The following is a 19153-nucleotide window of genomic DNA, read 5'->3' as shown; positions in this document are numbered from 1 at the left end:
TGTATTGCCAGATGTGTCATTGAAGACATTTTTCTGCCAGGTGGAAGTGAAGCCTCATCTGTTTTAGATCTTTGAAAGATTGAGGGTTAGTGCAATCCTACATTATGAAGCTACTAGTCAAATAAGGAATGTGGGTTTGGACCTTTGTGATGCGTGTCATAGTGGGGCCAAATTACAAAAGAACATTGGGTTATGCCATGTGGTCTACCACTTGTGCTTAGTTGGAAGTACTTATGCTATGGGCATGAAAACCACAAAAATTAATGCAATAGTTAGATCAGTCAGAGCACGCGGATTGAAAGGAGTCACTTCATTGGCCCAAGTAGATGATGCAAGTATAAAAAGAAGAATTTTTTCACACCGTTGATCCTTTCTTGATCAACAAGGGATGCTTGCCCGCATTAAGAACTTGAATGAAGTTTAAGTAAAGTGGGTATGCACCTTGTGGACATGTGTCCATGATGACGTCTAAATTCTTAATTCAAAAGCTCTGTAGGGTATAATCACTATCATCATTGTTCTTTCAAAAATTAATGGCTAATGCAATCCCACAATAAGGAAATGCTTGATCAATAAGTAAAGTGGGAATGCACCAGCTTGACACGTTGAGATAATGACATCAAGCACCTACTCGCTCAGAAGAAGAAATGGGATCCGTTGGTGTGGAAGTTGTTAGAAGGTGCAAAATCATATAAAATCTTCCTATTGTTCAGTATAGCTGACTAGACATTATACAAATATGAATTGATCTTATTGTTGATCTTGTCTTGATCAACGAGTGGCACTTCCCCGCAATTCTAAGGTGCAAGAAATTTAAGAAATGTGGGCAAATGGTATTGCAACATGTAGCCTTGTTTTTAAAGCCATAAAGCTTCTTTCCTTTTAAATCAGAGCCATTCGATCTAATGAAAATCTATAAATAGGATTCAAACTTGGTTGCAAATTGGAGGTAATGGTTACAGGATTTGATATGATTCAGAGTTCCTTCGTGCAACCTTAATGCATGGGTATAACATAAAAATTTTCCATTACCAAATCACAAAGTTGCAAATTTTCTCAGAGAAAAAGGATTTCCAGAGTAAGGGCACAAAATTTCACAGCATTTTTAGCAAAATTAAAGAGAAAACTGAAGAGAAAGAAGTTCAAATTTGGCAGGTAAGTAACCTATAACCATAAGAAATCCAAAATTTACTGTGATAAGAGTTTAAAATTTTTAAAAGATGCCTCCACAGAAGAATTTTTTTGGGCAAATTGATTACCTAAAGAGGGTTGTGCATGATGAATTCCTAGAACAATTTCCCTTATTAGTAAATGAAATAACTAAAGGAAGAGAACTCATTCCAAAGAACCCTAGGGTAGTTGTCACTAAGGGTTTCTATGATAGGGAAAACTAGGTAAGAGACACCCAAGTATCTATGGGAGGTTTTCAATTGTTCAAAAAATGGTTCTCAGAAAGGAATTTAGATACCCCCATGAGCAATGTCTGGGAATTCGACATTGGAAAATTAACATTCCCTAAATTTTTCTTTGATAGTGATCTATTGACTGACACAGCTTTAAAAAATGATCCTATTATGGGTTGGGTGAAGTTCTAAGGTGAATCTTTTTAGGGTTTTCCCTAAGCTGTTCAATGAAGTTTTTGACCTTAACCCTAACCATGTTGTACAAGAAATCATCGATATGGATTATTTACAAGCAAGATATGATGCACAAAGAATATACCTAAGAATAGGGCCATTGCAGGAGCATGTTGTTAAAATTGGCACCTTCCCTGTGATTACAGCCGGTATCCCAGAGCCATTGCTAAGAAGGCATTTCAACCTTAGAGCTCAAGCATTATATTTTTCTCTTTGAAAGATTTTTGGGATGGATGAAGTTGATCAAATCCTAGGCCCTATTGTCCTTATAATGGCTAAAACTCTTCAATTTGGGATGAGCACTATTCTAGATTTTGCTACCTTCCTTGCAAAGGATATTCGCAATGGTTTGGTGGGAATAGCAAGGGGAAAAGTGAACAAACCATTCTATTGGTATTCATTGCTTGTGCATGTATGCTTGTACAAGGGATTTATCTTCTTCTCCAAGGGTATGGAGTTGGAAACAACTAGAAATGAAGAGAGAAATCAAGTACAGTTGTGGAGTGTGGATATGACCTCAGAAGCCACAAATGCCAGTTATGTGAGGTTTGACAGATATTTTGCATCAAAGCTTAGATTGCTTTTGAGAGGAGATAGCCCTATAATTCCACAAGCACTATTAGAATTGCTCAGACCCAAGGACCATGGAAATGGGCTACTAGTTAGTCATAATTGGGGGGATATAATTCCCTATAATGTTTCAATAGTAATAAGAGTATATGGCTTCTTGGGAAAGCCTCATGTGCTACCATTTCATGTGCCTTTGAAGATAGGAATAGCTAAGCTGTTATGGCAACTAGGCACTATAGATGAGAGGGAGTTACTTAAGAAAGGCACATTATTTCCAATTGTTACTATAGCACATGATTTTATTTTTGTAAGGAAAGGGTGGAAGCATTTGAATTTTTTCTTAGATAGATATAACATGGCAGAGTCTCATGCTAGGTTTATTGATCTTGAAGGATTCTATGACCTGTTCAGAGAGAGAATAAAAGCTTCCCACATGGTGCAACAAGTCTACTATCCAGAGGATGTGATTATAAATGTTTTTACTTTGCAAGAACAAGAGTTGAGAAAGGAGAAATGGATAGTATTTAGCAAAACCCTAGAATTCATTAATACTGTTGACCCCCATTATGATCCATTAAAAGAAAAGAAATACTAGGGAGCCAAGATGCAGAGATTGATGAATAATTTTGTTATGATAATAGAAGCAATGAATGAGAAGAAGGATGCATATGTTAAGGCTTATCCGGACAAGGCTGCAAAGGTGTAGAAGAGAATAAATAGTAGAAATATGGTGTCTCATGGTCAGCATACTTTGCAGAGAAGGGTAAGTTATGTGATGGTTCAAAGTGTGCAACAAGGAACCCTTCATCAGAGGCCAAGACCAAAAAGTTCACCCGCAACCAATGCTCCAAAAAGACAAAAGTTAGAGCAAGGGTCTCCCTCCCAAGTGGAGCACTATTCCCCAAGCCAATCTCCAATTAGGAATGATGATGAAACATCTCTAAGAGAGCAACTTAAACAAATTGGTGGAGAGGGAGATGTAATTATTACCTCCACATATTTGGAGATTGGAGAGCCACGAGAACCACCTACACCTTCCTTGGATTTAACTATGGCTTATTACCAAGGTAAGGAAATTGATCCAATAGTTTCCCAAGCCTTTGAGAAATTTATTAATGATAAAAATTTTGTGAAATCTAGGGCATTTTCTCAATTTTTATGGAGGCTAAATATAGGAAATTTTGAGAAGACTTGTGAAAAGATAAAGGCAGAGCAACTTGATAAATCAGACTCTGTTATTAAAGAAGAGGTAAAGTTTAAATTTTTGAATGATTTTCTTAATTTACCCTTGAGGCCGAAAGGCAAATAATTAGAAAATCAGGAGTCCTTATTTTACCTGAATGGGATATAGTGAATGCTATAGTTTTTGATTTAGTAAGGAAACAAAAGGATGTCATGTTTAAGATTGAGGAAGAGGTATTATAGGCTCATAGGGGATTCAAGTTCAGTGATGACCACCAAGCCCTTGTTAATTGGTCAATTGAAGAAATAGACATGACTAGAATTCAGGAAATCTCTAATACACAACATACTGGTGCATTGACAATTTTCAGGGCTGGTGAGGTAGGTAGTAAGAAAATAATAGGAATGGCCTCAAAAATGCTAAAATTTGGTAGTGTTGTATCTGGCCAGGAAGAAGATAGATTTTCCCAACTCAATGCTAGGTTTGAAGAATTTTTAAAAGCATATGAGGAAAGGGGTATGGAGATACAGTCATTGGAAAAAAATGGATCCCAAATGGAGAAGGTACTGGGGAAAAGAAAAGTAGAATAATCTAGCAAGCTTAGGATTGTATACCCTCCCAAGCCACCTGTTGAACCTTTCAAGTCTACTTCAATTGTTGAAGTACCAGACATCCTAGAAAGGCCATCATTCTACACTGTAGAGGAATTTGAGGAAGAGAAGAATAAATTGTATGCACTACATGTAGAACTAAATAATCAGTTTGAGGAGAAAATAAGGCAGGGTTTAATGTATTTAGTAGATAATATTGAGCGGCTATCATTTTTTGATTTGTTGTCATGGATTGCAACCATCAAAGATGAATTGAAGAAAAAATAAGGTACATTCAGACCCCTCATGCAGAAATGGATAGAAAGAATTAGAGATATTACTATTATGTGTATATCTGTCATTCAACTACCATGTCATCAAATAGAAAAAATCTTTGATTTGCTTAATAAATTGCAAGATTTTTATGACAAACAAGATTCTTTTCAAAAAAGATTAATTAATTGTTTTTCTCAGTTTATTACAGAGAAGTTTGATTTATTTCCTTGTGCTTTAAAGACTATTGATAAAGTGAAGGAAAATGAAGAATGGAAGAGGGAGCTAGATGAACTCTTTTGTGAAAGAATAAATAAGGTTGTAAATGAAATGAGCCATCTATTATGGGTAATGAAAAATGAGGATTTGGTTAAAGTGAAAATATTCTACAACTCCATCAGAAAAAAATTGGTTGATATAGAGGCAGTTGCAAATTCTCTAATAACTGTACAAAGGGAGGTTCTAAATTTTGATTGGCTAGATGACACTGCTTATAATGAGTGGAAAGATAAATTCATGTCTATAGAAAAAATAGAAGGAGATGATGAGGTGGAGGATGATGATAAAAAAGAGGGTACAAAAGTAGAAGCCACCTTTGCCATTGATGATAAAGACAAAGAGGGTCCTCAGGTAGTAGGTGATGACTCATCACTGTCACATTCTATGGCCACCTATCCCGAGGAACCTGAACACTAAATGAATCCAATCATATTGTTTTTGTCTTCCCAAGGGGAATGAAAAAAATGGATGCACAAAAGGAATGTTTGATGTATAAGTCTTTCTGTTACTCTCATTTTGTCATCTTGTGATAGGTGTATGTAAATATTTCTTGTAAAGGACACCTATCAATTTCTCTTAGCCTGAAGCTTGTTGCATCTCACACTATATAAGTGAGATTCTAGGGCTAGAGAAAAGATCTAATTTCTATTGTTTCTAGTGATATACTTAGTCTATTTTTCAGTCCAATGTTTGGAGCAAGTTTATGATGTATTTTCTCTATTAGTTCCTGAGAATACATGAATATAGAATGATCTTTGTGTTTCTTCCTAAGGTCATTCTAAGTTTACTGTAAATGTATAAAATTTTCAAAGTAAATGAATACAAATTATGAGTTGTCCCCATATCAGTTCTTTTTGAATTTTGTCTCCTTTTTATTACTTGGTTATCTTGATGTTGTATGAGTAAAGGCTTGTACAATTGAATGCAATTCAATTAGGTTGTATATATGTTCATCACTGCTATTAGTTCAATGGATTAATTAAAAGCTTTGATGAATTTGATAAGGTTAGTATAGTATTAAGAAGGATTTTTGAATGATGAATTCTAATAAGAATTGCTGATAATATTTGTTGTAAGGAAAAAAATTAGACCTAAGGATTTCTAGTAGACTCTGAGCCCTAATGGATTAGACACTGGTCAAATTGACTCAACTGGAAGAGAAATATGTCCTAAATGGTTTTCAAATGCAGAATTATAATCAATTTTACTTTTATTTCCTATAGATCTTCAAAGTTGGCCAGTACTTGTTTGCATGGAATGTTTTAGGTTCAGTTAGCCACTATTGCTAAGAACATGTGTAGATCTATAGAAGATTTTTTGCTAGATCTGTTCTATGGGATGTGTTTATCAAATTGTTAAGAATTATGCATGTATTTGAGGATTTGAGATGAGAATCAAAATGAAACTAAAATAATTCTCATACAATTTTTCCCAGTCTTGAATCATCCCTGGGTATACCCACCTTGGTTTTGCAGAGCCTAAAGAGAAGAAAACCACCCTTGGTTTTGTTGAAGTTGGGTCCAAATGGTTATTAATAGGAATTGGCTAGTCCTTAGATTGTGTGAGTGATGTCATTTTGGTATTGAATATTTTGTTGCTTAGTAGTTTTTCTGACACCAACAAAATGGTGACTCTGTTGGGGAGTTGTCCAACACATTTGTGAAAAGTATTGTAGTTTCTTTGGTTCTATTATGTACATGTGTGTCAGGTTATCTAAGTTTTGCCCATGGTTATAAAATGATATTTTAGTGAAAAACCTTGAGAATTTAAAGAGAGAATATCCCAAATACCATAGTGACACGCTGACATATCCAGCCTATCCAAGTGTCTTATCTAATGAGAAAAGAGTGCAGTCTTATGATCTCAGTGATTTGTCTATCTGTGTCAGGTATTTCTATTTCTATTTGTGTGTTTTTTCCTTGGAGTCAGGAATAATTGTCATTGTGTATTTTCCCAAGAATAGGGTGGCCACTTAGTCAAGGTTTTGAAGCTAGTCCTTATTTTAACAAAAGGTGAATATGGCTAACAAGAGAAAGAACACAAGAGCTTACATGAGAGCCAATCTTGATGTACTGATGTACACTAATTTACCCCAAGGTGGTAGGAAGAACCAAAATAAGGAAAGGATAGATCCAAATCCCACCTAAAAACACAGAGGTAGTGTATCTATCAATTCCCAATATCAACCAGTATTAGGGAGAGAGTCTTCTTCACTTAGTTCTGAATCCAAAACCACAAGACTCTTAGGAGGCATTTTCAGTACCCCATTACCAGATGAGAGAGTTTTTCAAGACAAAGATGTATCCACAGTAGGAATTGCTTCACCAAGACTAGATATCATAGCAAATATGAGCTGTAGGCTAGGATTTAGGAGTTCATTTGATGATCCTTTTAACCCTAGAGCAGCCCCATACGTGGAACCCAATCTTATAGATCTAGATGATCCTACTAATTTAGAGGCTACTTCTATAGACCCTAAAGAAGTGCAATCTGAGATAGGAGTTTTGAAGAAATGGGTTGCTGAGGAAGAAGCTAAATGCATTCATCTTGAAAAAGAGAAGGAGCAAGCCACCTTGGATGCCATAATAGAAAGGGATGCTCTACTGAGAAGGATGGTTGCCTTGAAGGAGCAGAATAAAAAGTTAGAAGAAAAAACTATGACCCTCCATATTGATTTTTTTGGAGATGTAGTCACTTTGAGATCTAAGGTTCAAGAGCAAGAAAAGCTCTTAAGCCAAAGACAAGAGCCTCTTATTACCTAAATCCAAACCTATAAACCTATTCAAGTAGACCTTGTAGAACCCACTATAAAAGCTATAGATAAAGGGAAAGGTAAAGCCATAGGAATCCAAATAAATGAACCTCAAGCTCTACCAAGAAAATCTGTAAACCCTCCCATGTCAAAATTAGATCTAGACCTGGAAGAAGCTAGAAAGGAGAAGGAAGATCTTGCAAAAGAACTAGAGAAGGTTGAAAATGAAGCTCAAGCTATGGAAACTAGGAGAAAATTCCAATTCATAAAATCTAATTCTGCATTGGCTTCATGGCCAAATTTGTCTATCCCATCTACAACTCTTACACTAGCTAGTGGTCCAATAATCTCAACTCAGGGAATATCCCAATCTACCCCTGCCTCATCATCCACCATTAGCACCCAAGTCCCCTTTGTCCAACATCAATAAACTCAAAATGTAGTTCCTCTAAACCAAGCTAACATAGCGAGTACCTCAAATTTTCCTAGTTTCCAGAAGAAACCTGTATACTTAGAAAAGTATAGACAAATATCATTTGCTGGTATCCCTAGTGCTACACATCCCATATCATTTGATTTAAGAGACAAAGTGGTTAATTTTTCTAGGAATAATGTTGTTACTGGTGAAGAACATTTGAGAATTTTCATTAATATGTTAAATGATTATGAAGTTGAACATGAAGATATGGTAATGAAATTTTTTGTGCATTCACTAACTGAGGATGCGAGAGATTGGTTCATAAGGCTACCTGATGACAGTATCACCTCATGGAGTGACTTGGAGAAATTATGTAAAGAGCAGTATGGAGATAATACCAATGTTGGGTTCATGTCGAATGAATTCAATAACATCAATAAAAACCCAAATGAGTCCACATTTGACTTCAATGTAAGATTCTAGAAAGATATGTACAGATTGTTTCAAGTTATGAGGTTGAATGAGGATGTGTGTCTCACAACATATTTCAATGCTTTTGATAGCAAAATGGCTTATCAATTGAGGGATACGGATCCCAAAACTTTAAGGGACGCCTATAAAGTTGCAAAAAATATAGAGAATAATAGGAAGGCATCTGGTAAACTAGGTAGGAGGGATGATCCAAAGCTTTTTAATCCCAAGAACAATAACAAAAGGGAGGGTGATAAAACTCCTATAGGAAAGAAGCTAGAAGAACTTACTATAGGCAAAGTTTTGGAATTACTAAAGAAGATGAATCCCACTAGTTTCAATAAGCCAAATGTTGATGCGAAAACCCCTGTGAATAATAATAGTTTCAATAGGTGACCTAGAATGAAAAATTACCCTTACACCACCTACTGGAAAGATGGTAAGCCAGTCCCCAACCAAACACAAAATGTGAAGGATAAGGGTACCCCAGATCCCCTACAAAGGAACATTGTAAATATGAATGATGACGTACCATGGTGCCTTGTATGTCAATCACCTCATTCTTCTAATTATTTTGCTACTGCTCAATCATTTTCCTCTGATCAAGGTGTGCAACTTGAAGAAGAAAATGAAGAGAAAATCCATGATGATATAAGTTGCAATATGGTAAGCATGTGTGATGATTTTATAGATTCTAACTCTGAAGAACCTAAAAATTATATTACTAGTCAGAGAATATCTTATCATTTACATCATCAACAAGTGATTTCAGATGATGAAGGTTATGATGAAAATAAGGTATGTGTTACATCTTCTGATGTAGGTCACACAAGCTTAAGAATGCCCTCCAAAGAGGAGATTGACAGAATTACAGCAGAAATGATTTCCCAAGTCCATAGTAACTACAATTTTAGAAATAGAACAATAAATAATGATGCAGGAAATCCATCTAGTGTATTCATCAAAGATATCACCCATAAGATGAATAATGAAAATAAGAAGGTCAATATAGATGTGCCTAAGATCAAAGACAACAAGGTTAAGAAGTGGGAACCAAAAAAGAAGGTTCAATTTCAAACAAATGAAATAACAAAAGCAATTGTGCAACCATAGAAATCAGGACCTGATACTATCAAGCAAACAATGGTGTATGATGTTCAAAAGACTTCAACTCCAAGTACTCTTGTAAAACCTGCTATTGTTGAACCTATTGATATGATATCCATGTTGTCCCAAATAACTATAAAAGTACCTTTTTCTAAACTTCTTAGAATTGAAGAGCACAAAAGCAAGGCTTTATCATGGTTGGGTGGGATAGGAAACAATAATACTATTGTAGAAAAAATTGTTATCCAACAAACCCCATTATTAGTAGAGGATAGTGGTATCATATCCCAGATTCCTAAAATGTTTTTAGATGATTCCTTAGTGGCATGTATAGAAGATATTGACCCATTTTTCTTTAGTCTAATCATAAAAGGGAAGACCCTAAAAAATTGCATGATAGACTAAGGAGCTTCTAACAGCATAATTCCTTTTAAAGTAATGGAAGCCTTAGGGTTGAAAGTGGACACCAAGCAGGGTAGATGCAGAGGAATGTATGCTAGGGAAGTCCTAGTCATAGGTACCATAAATACTTTACCATTCAAATTAGCTGCATATCATGAAGTAGAGTTAACCATGTCAGTCCTTGTAGTGGATATACCTCCACACTATAGAATGTTGCTTTCTCAAAAATGGATTGCTCCTATGGGGGGCATTCTACAATGTGACTTAACCTATGCTACTTTTCACAGCGGGGATAAAGCTATCAAGGTAAATAGAGAACCAAGGGTCAGTCACATTTTAGGGGAAGAAATTGACAAAGATGCCACTTGTTTCTTAGATACTGGTGTAAATGCATTCAAAGCTGAACTGAATATTCAAGAAGTTGAGAATTTGCCTGCTTGTAATTGAACATGAAGTTGAATGTTGTATGAACTCACCAATATTATGGACAATGTTCTTTGATGGGGCTAGTTCTAAAGACAGTGCAGGGGCAGGGGTAGTTTTTGTTTCCCCTGAGAAAAATACTTTTAGATACTCATTCACTTTAAAGTTTTCTTGCACAAATAATATAGTAGAGTATGAAGCCTTTTTGCTAGGATTAAAAGTTGCTACACATCATGGAATCAATAAATTGCATGTCATAGGGGATTCTAAACTAGTTATCTCCCAGATAAAAGAAATCTATGCATCCAAGAATAGGAGATTGAAACAATATAGAAATGTAGTTTGGGATTAGATAGAATCTTTTGATGCATTTGGTATCTCATGGAGAGATAGGACTCAAAATAAAATGGAAAATTTATTAGCAAATGTAGAAATCAAACCCAAGGAGATATCATTTGCAAGAATCTCTCAAATTGAGGTACAAAATAGACCTTCTATACCTGATAACATTGAAAATTGGCAAGTCTTTGAAGATGACAAAGACATTATAATTTTTTTGTTAAATGAAGACAGATACCAGGGTCATGAAATAGATTACAGTGATTTAATTGAAACCATAGATGGCAAGGAAACCATTTTTGGCCTAGAGATTATGCAGTTGAAAACCAACAAGGTGCCAAAGGGGTTAGTGGTCTTGGAAAGTACTTTTGATAACTAGGATAGAGTCAAACCAAGAGTTAAGGATCCTAAGCCTCAAGAATTAGAAGAGATAAACCTTGGTACTGGTGAAGCTCCAAAAAAGACTTATATTGGCCAAAATTTGCCTGCTCAAATCAGAAAACCATTAATTGACTTGCTTAGGAAGTATAGACATGTTTTTGCATGGTCATATGATGACCTTAAGGCTTATAGGAAAGATTTGTTCCAACATGTCATACCACTAAAGGATAATGTAAAACTTTTCAGATAGAAATAAAGACCAGTAAAACCTACCCTAGCTCCCAAAATGTAGGAAGAATTGATGAAATTAAGGGATGGGGGGATAATCAAACCAATTAGACATTTCACCTGGGTTTCAAATTTGGTACCTGTCAGAAAGAAAAATGGAGACATAAGATTATGTGTAGATTTTAGGAATTTGAGCATTGCATCCTTGAAGGATAATTATGGATTACCAAATATTGAAGCCATGTTGTAGCAAGTAATTGATTCTGAATTAATGTCCATGATGGATGGTTTCTTAGGATACAATCAATTTTTGGTAAAGGAAAATGAAAAATTTAAGATAGCCTTCACAACCCCATGTGGAACCTATGTATATGTAAGGATGTCATTTGGCTTGATTAACATAGGAGCTAATTTCCAAAGAGCTATGGATGTGGTATTTCATGATTATATTGACAAATTTATGGTTGTATACTAGGATGATCTTACAACATATTCTAAGAAGGCTGAGGATCACTGCAAGCATTTGGAGAAATTTTTTGTCAAAGATTTGGAATATGGAGTATCATTGAATCCAAAGAAATGTACATTTGGGGTGATAGAAGGTAGATTGCTAGGACATATAGTGTCTAAATATGGCATAAAGATAGACCCTGAAAGAGTGGTAGCCATTGATAAGGTGCCTAAGCCCAAAAATGTAAAAGGAATACAGTCTTTCTTTGGGCAAGTTAATTTTCTTAGAAGGTTTGTTACTAACTTTGCTGAAATTAGAAGACCTATCTCGAAGATGCTCAAGAAGGGAGCTACTATAAATTAGAATGGTGAGCCTTCACAAGCATTCTAGAATATTAAAACTACAATAAAAAATCCTCTAGTACTGAGAACTCTAGATTACACAAAGCTTATGCATATTTTTTCTTTTGCATCCTTTCACACTATAGCTACAGTCTTGTTGCAGAAAAATGAAGAAGGATATGAACAACCCATTGCTTTTTTCAATAAGTCACTGTAGCTTGCTGAACTAAAATATGAGATAAATGGAAAACAAGAATATGCTCTAGTAAAGACTATTCAGGCTTTTAGATACTACTTGGTAGGTGCCATTGTTATTGCCTTTGTACCTAGTGCTGCAGTGAAAGATATATTTTCTCAGCAGGAAGTATCAGGCAAAAGGTGTAGATGGATTAACAAGATCCAAGAATTTAATATTGAAATACAGATAACTAAGTTGGTAAGAGGTCAAGGTTTGGTTAAACTCATGGCTGAATCTAATCTAGATGCCAATCAGATAAATATGGTAGTTGATGACCTCGGATCTAACTTATGTGACATGAATCATTGTGATTGGTACACTAATGTTATATATTACCTGCAACACATGGAAGCTCCTCCCCATTTGCTTGAAAATGAAAAGAGGAGTACTAAATTACAAGCCATCAGATACATAATTGTCCTAGGAATTTTATGGTGGAGAAATTTTGAGGGAGTGTTGTTGAATTGCATTGATCAGGAAAAGGCAAAACAAGTCTTAAATGAGATGCATTCTGGAGTGTGTGGAGGACACTATATGGTGAAGACTACTACACATAAAGTGATGAGGGTTGGATTGTGGTGGCCCTCCCTTTTCAAGGATGCTTAAATTATAATTAGGAAATGTGACCCTTGTCAGAGGTTTGCTGGAAAACTAAAGTTCTCAAGTAATACTCCATTGAAGCTAGTGGAGGTCCAAGCACCCTTTCAACAATGGGGTATGGATTTCATAGGAGAGATTTCCCCCAAGTCTAGCACTAGCTATTCTTGGATTCTAGTGGCTACTAACTACTTTACAAAGTGGGTAGAGGCTATCCCCACAAGAAATGCAACAAGTAAAGTTGTCAATAATTTCCTATTAAATAATATTATTTCCAAATTTGGTTGTCCTTAGAAAATTGTAACAGATAATGCAATGTGCTTCAGGTTTGAGGAATTCATTAGATTTTGTGATAAATATGGAATAACAAGATCATCATCTTCTCCTTATCATCCACAAGGAAATGGACAAGCTGAATCCACAAATAAGAGCCTGTTAAAGGTTATTAAGAGAACCTTGGATGATAACAAGAAATCATGGGATTCCAAGTTACAATTAGCAATATGGGCCGACAGGGTAATTATGAAGAAAGCCATTGGTGTAGCTCCATTTGATATGGTGTATGGAATTCAAGCAAGAATGCCTCAGAACAACCTGGTAGGTTTGTATAACTACATTCAAATTTATGATGAGGATATCATTGATGATATGCAAGAAAGATTGGATGAACTAGTTGGGCTAACTGAGACTAGAAAAGAAGCATCAATCAAAAACCAAAAGTTGCAATTATAGGTTAAAGCACTCTATGATAAGAGGATAGTGAGCAAGAAATTTGAAAGTGGATATTTGGTCCTTATGTGGAATGCCAAGATAGAAGATAAAGGAAAACATGGTAAATTTGATCCTATCTATTTAGGCCCTTATTTGATTGAAAATACTTGGGGTGGGGATTCTTATGTTCTCAAAGATCTATCAGATAATATTCTTGAACTGCCAGTTCACGGATAGTTCTTGAAGAGGTATTTTTCTTGAAAAATACTTATTTTCTCCATGAACAGTAGTCTAGGTTTCCTTATACATTCTGTATAATCTTTTTTTCTTTTGTACAGTCCCTGTATATTTTCCTGTCCTGCATTTTTGCTCTCTCTAAGTTGTCATAGTTTTTAAGGTCAAGCTTGTGGTCTACTTCTCCCAGGGATTCTAAGCCCTCATATGAATATTTCTTATTCATTGTCCCTAGATAGAACCACTATCAGCCTAGTTTTTCACCACCCTTGTTTTGTTGTATTCAGCAATGAAAAACCCTAAATGTGTACTCCAAGTAATTTGAAATTTGGTTAAAAAACCCTAGGAAAAAAATTCACCAAATAACCTTGTGCCTTGCCTTGTTTGGCCCTAGCCTTTGAGAACTTTAGAAAGTATTATTTCAAATAAATTTTGGTGAGACATTTTTATCCTAAATATTTATCCGCCCAAAAATGCCTTTATTAATCTTTTGATAAACTTTATAAAGTTTTCCTAAATTGCATTCTTTTATTTGAAAAAAGGTCCAAGTAGCGATATCTTTCAAGCATTGTAGATCCTTTTAAGATCGAGGGTTGAGGCTTGCCCATAATATGGAGTTGTGAGGTCTTTAAATATTGTAGGTAACCACCTTTTCAACATGTAGCCCCTACTAAAATTTCAACCTTAGTGTGCCAAAAAGGGTTCGTGGTTGTAAGAGCTAGTCAGAACTTTTGTAGGTTTGTGAGTACTTTTCATGCATGTTCTGGATTTCCTGGGATATCATTGGTTGAGTTACTAATAGAGATATGCCTTTATCACCAAGAAGCATCAACCATTGATTTCATTTGAATCAAGGGCTAGCGCTTTCCTACAAGAAGGAGATGCTCGTGAATTAAATAATGCGGAGAAGCAAAAATGGGACAAGTGGCACAGTCTGACAAGATAGGCCCACCATTCTCAAAGATGGTGATGAGATGTCTTTCGTGGAAAATGTTAGATGAGTAGGAATGGATGGAGATATTTTATTCATCACTACAACCAACATGGTATTTAAAATGCCTGATTCTATAACCATTGATCTATCAAAGATCAAAGGCTAGTGCATGCCCGCATTTTGAAGTTGCAAGAAAGATAAATAATGCGGGCAAGTAGTTCTTGGACATGTGGCAAGGTGGGGTCAATAAATTTTAAGTGTATGCAGTGGTATGACACATTGTAAAGTGATCATTGACATGTACTGCCAGATGTGCCACTAAAGAAGTTTGTCTACCAGATGGAAGTGAAGCCTCATCTACTGTAGATCTTTCAAAGATCGAGGGTTAGTGCAATCCCACATTATGAAGGTACTAGTCAAATAAGGAATGTGGGTTTGCACCTTTGTGACATCTGTCATAGTGGGGCCAAATTACAAAAGGATACTGAGTTATGCCATGTGGTCTGCCACTCGTGCTTAGTTGGAAGTACTTATGCTATGGGCATGAAAACCTCAGAAATTAATGTAATGGTCAGATCAGTCAGAGCACATAGATTGAAAGTAGTCACTTCATTGGCCCAAGTAGATGATGCAAGTATAAAAAGTAGAATTGTTTTACACCGTTGATCCTATCTTGATCAATGAGGGATGCTTGCCCACATTAAGAACTTGAATGAAGTTTAAGTAAAGTGGGTATGCACCTTGTGGACACGTGTCCATGATGACATCTAAATTCTTAACTCAGAAGCTCCACAAGGTATAATCACTATCACCATTGATCTTTTGAAAATCAATGATTGATGCAATCCCGCAATAAGGAAATGCTCGATCAATAAGTAAAGTGGGAATGCACCAGCTTGACATGTGGAGATAATGATGTCAAGCACCTACTTGCTCAGAAGAAGAAATGGGACCCGCTAGCATGGAAGTTTTCAGAAGGCACATACTCATATAAAGGCTTCCTATTGGTTAGTATAGCTGACTAGACCTTATTCAAATATGAATTGATATAATCGTTGGTCTTTTCTTGATCAACGAGCGGTGCTTACCCGTAATTCTAAGGTGCAAGAAATTTAAGAAATGCAGGCAAGTGGTATTGCGACACATAGCCTTGATTTTAAAGCCATAAAGCTTATTGCCTTTTAAATGAGAGCCATCCATTCTAATGAAAATCTATGGATAGGATTCAAACTTGGTTGCAAATTGGAGGTAACGGTTACATGATTTAATATGATTCAAAGTTCCTTTATGCGACCTTAATGCATGGATATAACATAAAAATTTGCCATTACTAAATCACAAAGTTGCAAATTTTCTTAGAGAAAAAGGATTTCTAAAGCAAGCGCACAGAATTTCACAGTGGTTTTAGCAAAATTGGAGAGAAAATTGAAGAGAAAGAAGGGAAAATTTAGTGAGTAAGTAACCTATAACCATAAGAAATCTAGAATTTATTATGATAAGAGTTTAAAATTTTTAAAAGATGCCTCCACAGAAGAAGTTTTTTGGGCAAATTGATTACTTAAAATGGGTTGTACATGATGACTTCCAAGAACAATTTTCCTTATCAATAAATGAAATAACTAAAGGAAGAGAACTCATTCCTAAGAACCCTAGGGTAGTTGTCACTAAGGGTTTCTATGATAGGTAAAATTGGGTAAGAGACACCCAAGTATCTATGGGAGGTTTGCAATTGTTCAAAAAATGGTTCTCAAAAAGAAATTTAGATACCCCCATGAGCATTATCTAGGAATTCGACATTGGAAAATTAACAGTCCCTATAGTTTTCTTTGATAGTGATCTATTGACTGACCTGGCTAGAAAATATGATCCTATTACAGGTTGGGTGAAGAATCATTCTGGAGTAAATTGTTTTAGGGTTTTCCCTGAGCTGTTCAGTGAATTTTTTGACCTAAAACATAACCAAGTTGTACATGAAATCATTGATATGGATTATTTGCAAGAAAGATATGATGCACAAAGAATATACCTAAGAACGGGGCCATTGTAGGAGCATGTTGTTAAAATTGGCACCTTGCCTATGATTATAGCTAGTACCCTTGAGCCATTGCTGAGAAGGCATTTCAACCTTAGAGCTCAAGCATTATATTTTTCTCTTTGCAAGATTTTTTGGATGGATGAAGTTGATCAAATCCTAGGCTCTATTGTCCTTATAATGGCTCAAACTCTTCAATTTGGGATGAGCACTATTCTAGATTTTGCTACCTTCCTTAAAAAGGATATTCACAATGGTTTGGTGGGAATAGCAAGGGGAAAAGTGAACAAACCATTATGTTGGTATTCATTGCTTATGCATGTATGCTTGTACAAGGGATTTACCTTCTTCTCCAAGGGTATGGAGTTGGAAACAACTAGAAATGAACAGAGCAATCCAGTATAATTGTGGAGTGTGGATATGACCTCAGAAGCCACAAATGCCAGTTATGTGAGGTTTGATAGATATTTTGCATCAAAGATTAAACTAATTTTGAGAGGAGATAGCCCTAGAATTCCAAAAGTAGTGTTAGAATTGGTCAGACCCAAGGACCATGCAAAAGGGCTACTAGTTAGTCATAATTGGGGGAATATAATTCCCTATAATTTTTCAATAGTAATAAGAGTATATGGCTTCTTGGGAAAGCCTCATGTGCTACCATTTCATGTGCCTCTAAAGATAGGAATAGTTGAGTTGTTATGGCAACTAGGCACTATAGATGAGAGGGAGTTACCTAAGAAAGGCACATTCTTTCCAATTATTACTATAGCACATGATTTTTTTTTTGTAAGGAAAGGGTGGAAGCATTTGAATTTGTTCTTAGATAGATATAACATGGCACAGTCTCATGCCAGGTTTATTGATCCTAAAGGATTCTATGACCTCCTAAGAGAGAGAATAAAAGCTTCCCACATGGTACAACAAGTCTACTATTCAGAGGATGTGATTAGAAATGTTTTTACTTTATAAGAACAAGAGTTGAGAAAGGAGAAATGGATAGTATTTAGCAAAACCCTAAAATTCATTAATACTTTTGAGCCCCATTATGATCCATTAAAAGAAATTAAATACTAGGGAGCCAAGATGCAAGTACTGATGAATAATTTTGCTATGATAATAGAAGCAATGAATGAGAAGAATGATGCATATGTCAAGGCTTATCCAAACAAGGTTGCAGAGGTGTAGAAGAGAATAAATAGTAGAAATATGGTGTCTCTTGGTTAGTATACTTTTCAGAGAAGGCCAGGATATGTGATGGTTCAAAGTGTGCAATAGGCACCCCTTCATTAGAGGCCAAGACCAGAAAGTCCACCCACAACCAATACTCTGAAAAGACAAAAGTTAGAGCAAGGGTCTTCTTCCCAAGTGGAGCAATATTCCAAAAGCCAATCTCCAATGGTTTTCAAATGCAGAATTATAATCAATTTTACTTTTATTTCTTGTAGATCTTCAAAGTTGGCCAGTACTTGTTTGCATGGAATGTTTTAGCTTCAGTTAGCCATTATTGTTGAGAACACGTGTAGATCTATAGAAGATTTTTGGCTAGATCTATTATATGGGATGTGTTTATCAAATTGTCAAGAATTATGCATGTATTTGAGGATTTGAGATGAGAATCAGAATGAAACTAAAATAATCCTCATATAGTGTTTCCCAGTCTTGAATCATTCTTGGGTATACCCACCTTGGTTTTGTAGAGCCTAAAGAGCAGAAAATCATCCTTGCTTTTGTTGAAGTTGGGTCCAAATGGTTTGCACATATAATTGTTAATAGGAACTGGCTAGTCCTTAGATTGTGTGAGTGATGTCATTTTGGTATTGAGCATTTTGTTGCTTAGTAGTTTTTTGAACACCAACAATAAAAATACACTTAAAATCCCTCCAATGTTTAACACAATGATTCACCTTTAGAATAATGAAACTATGGATTAAGGTGGGCTCTCCAAAGAGGAGAATTTCATATCCATATACACATATACGCATAATTCCTCTTCAAGGCTATCAAACTAAATCCTCCTCATTACATCAATACACTTATACCTCCCATAATACATGTCCATTCTCATAATAGGTCAAGATTATAATCACACACCATTCCTCTATCAAGGATGTTATATCCCTTTTAAGAACTATCTATTCTATTGTCAAAATAAATTTCGAATTGTCAACCCAAGGATGTAGGACTTCAAATAGGTCAGCAAAGTATGTGCACTAAGTTCCATTAAGAGTTGTAACACCTATGTTGCAGGAAAGTAAAAAATGCATTAAATAAATCTATACTACTAGCATAGAATAGTAAACACACTTAGATTATCAATAGAGAACTATAAAAACTATAGAAAAGGAAATTCTAAACTAATTAATAGTTCAAACATCCTCTATTACTATTTTCCACAAGTGTTGCAAGAACTTCACAGTAACTAAGCTATAGGACTAATACAATAAATATATCTTAAACAAGAAATTACAATAAACAAATCTATTATACCCAAATCTATCCCACCTCCCAAGTGGGCCCCGTTGGTTGGCTTCAACTAACCAAGAACACAATAGGTAATCCAAA

This window comes from Cupressus sempervirens, chromosome 7, assembly GCF_028749045.1.
Source record: "Cupressus sempervirens isolate cs-2001-9-10 chromosome 7, ASM2874904v1, whole genome shotgun sequence".
Classification (NCBI taxonomy): domain Eukaryota; kingdom Viridiplantae; phylum Streptophyta; class Pinopsida; order Cupressales; family Cupressaceae; genus Cupressus; species Cupressus sempervirens.
The sequence above is the reverse complement of the archived record's forward strand: the minus strand, read 5'-3'. Positions refer to the sequence as shown.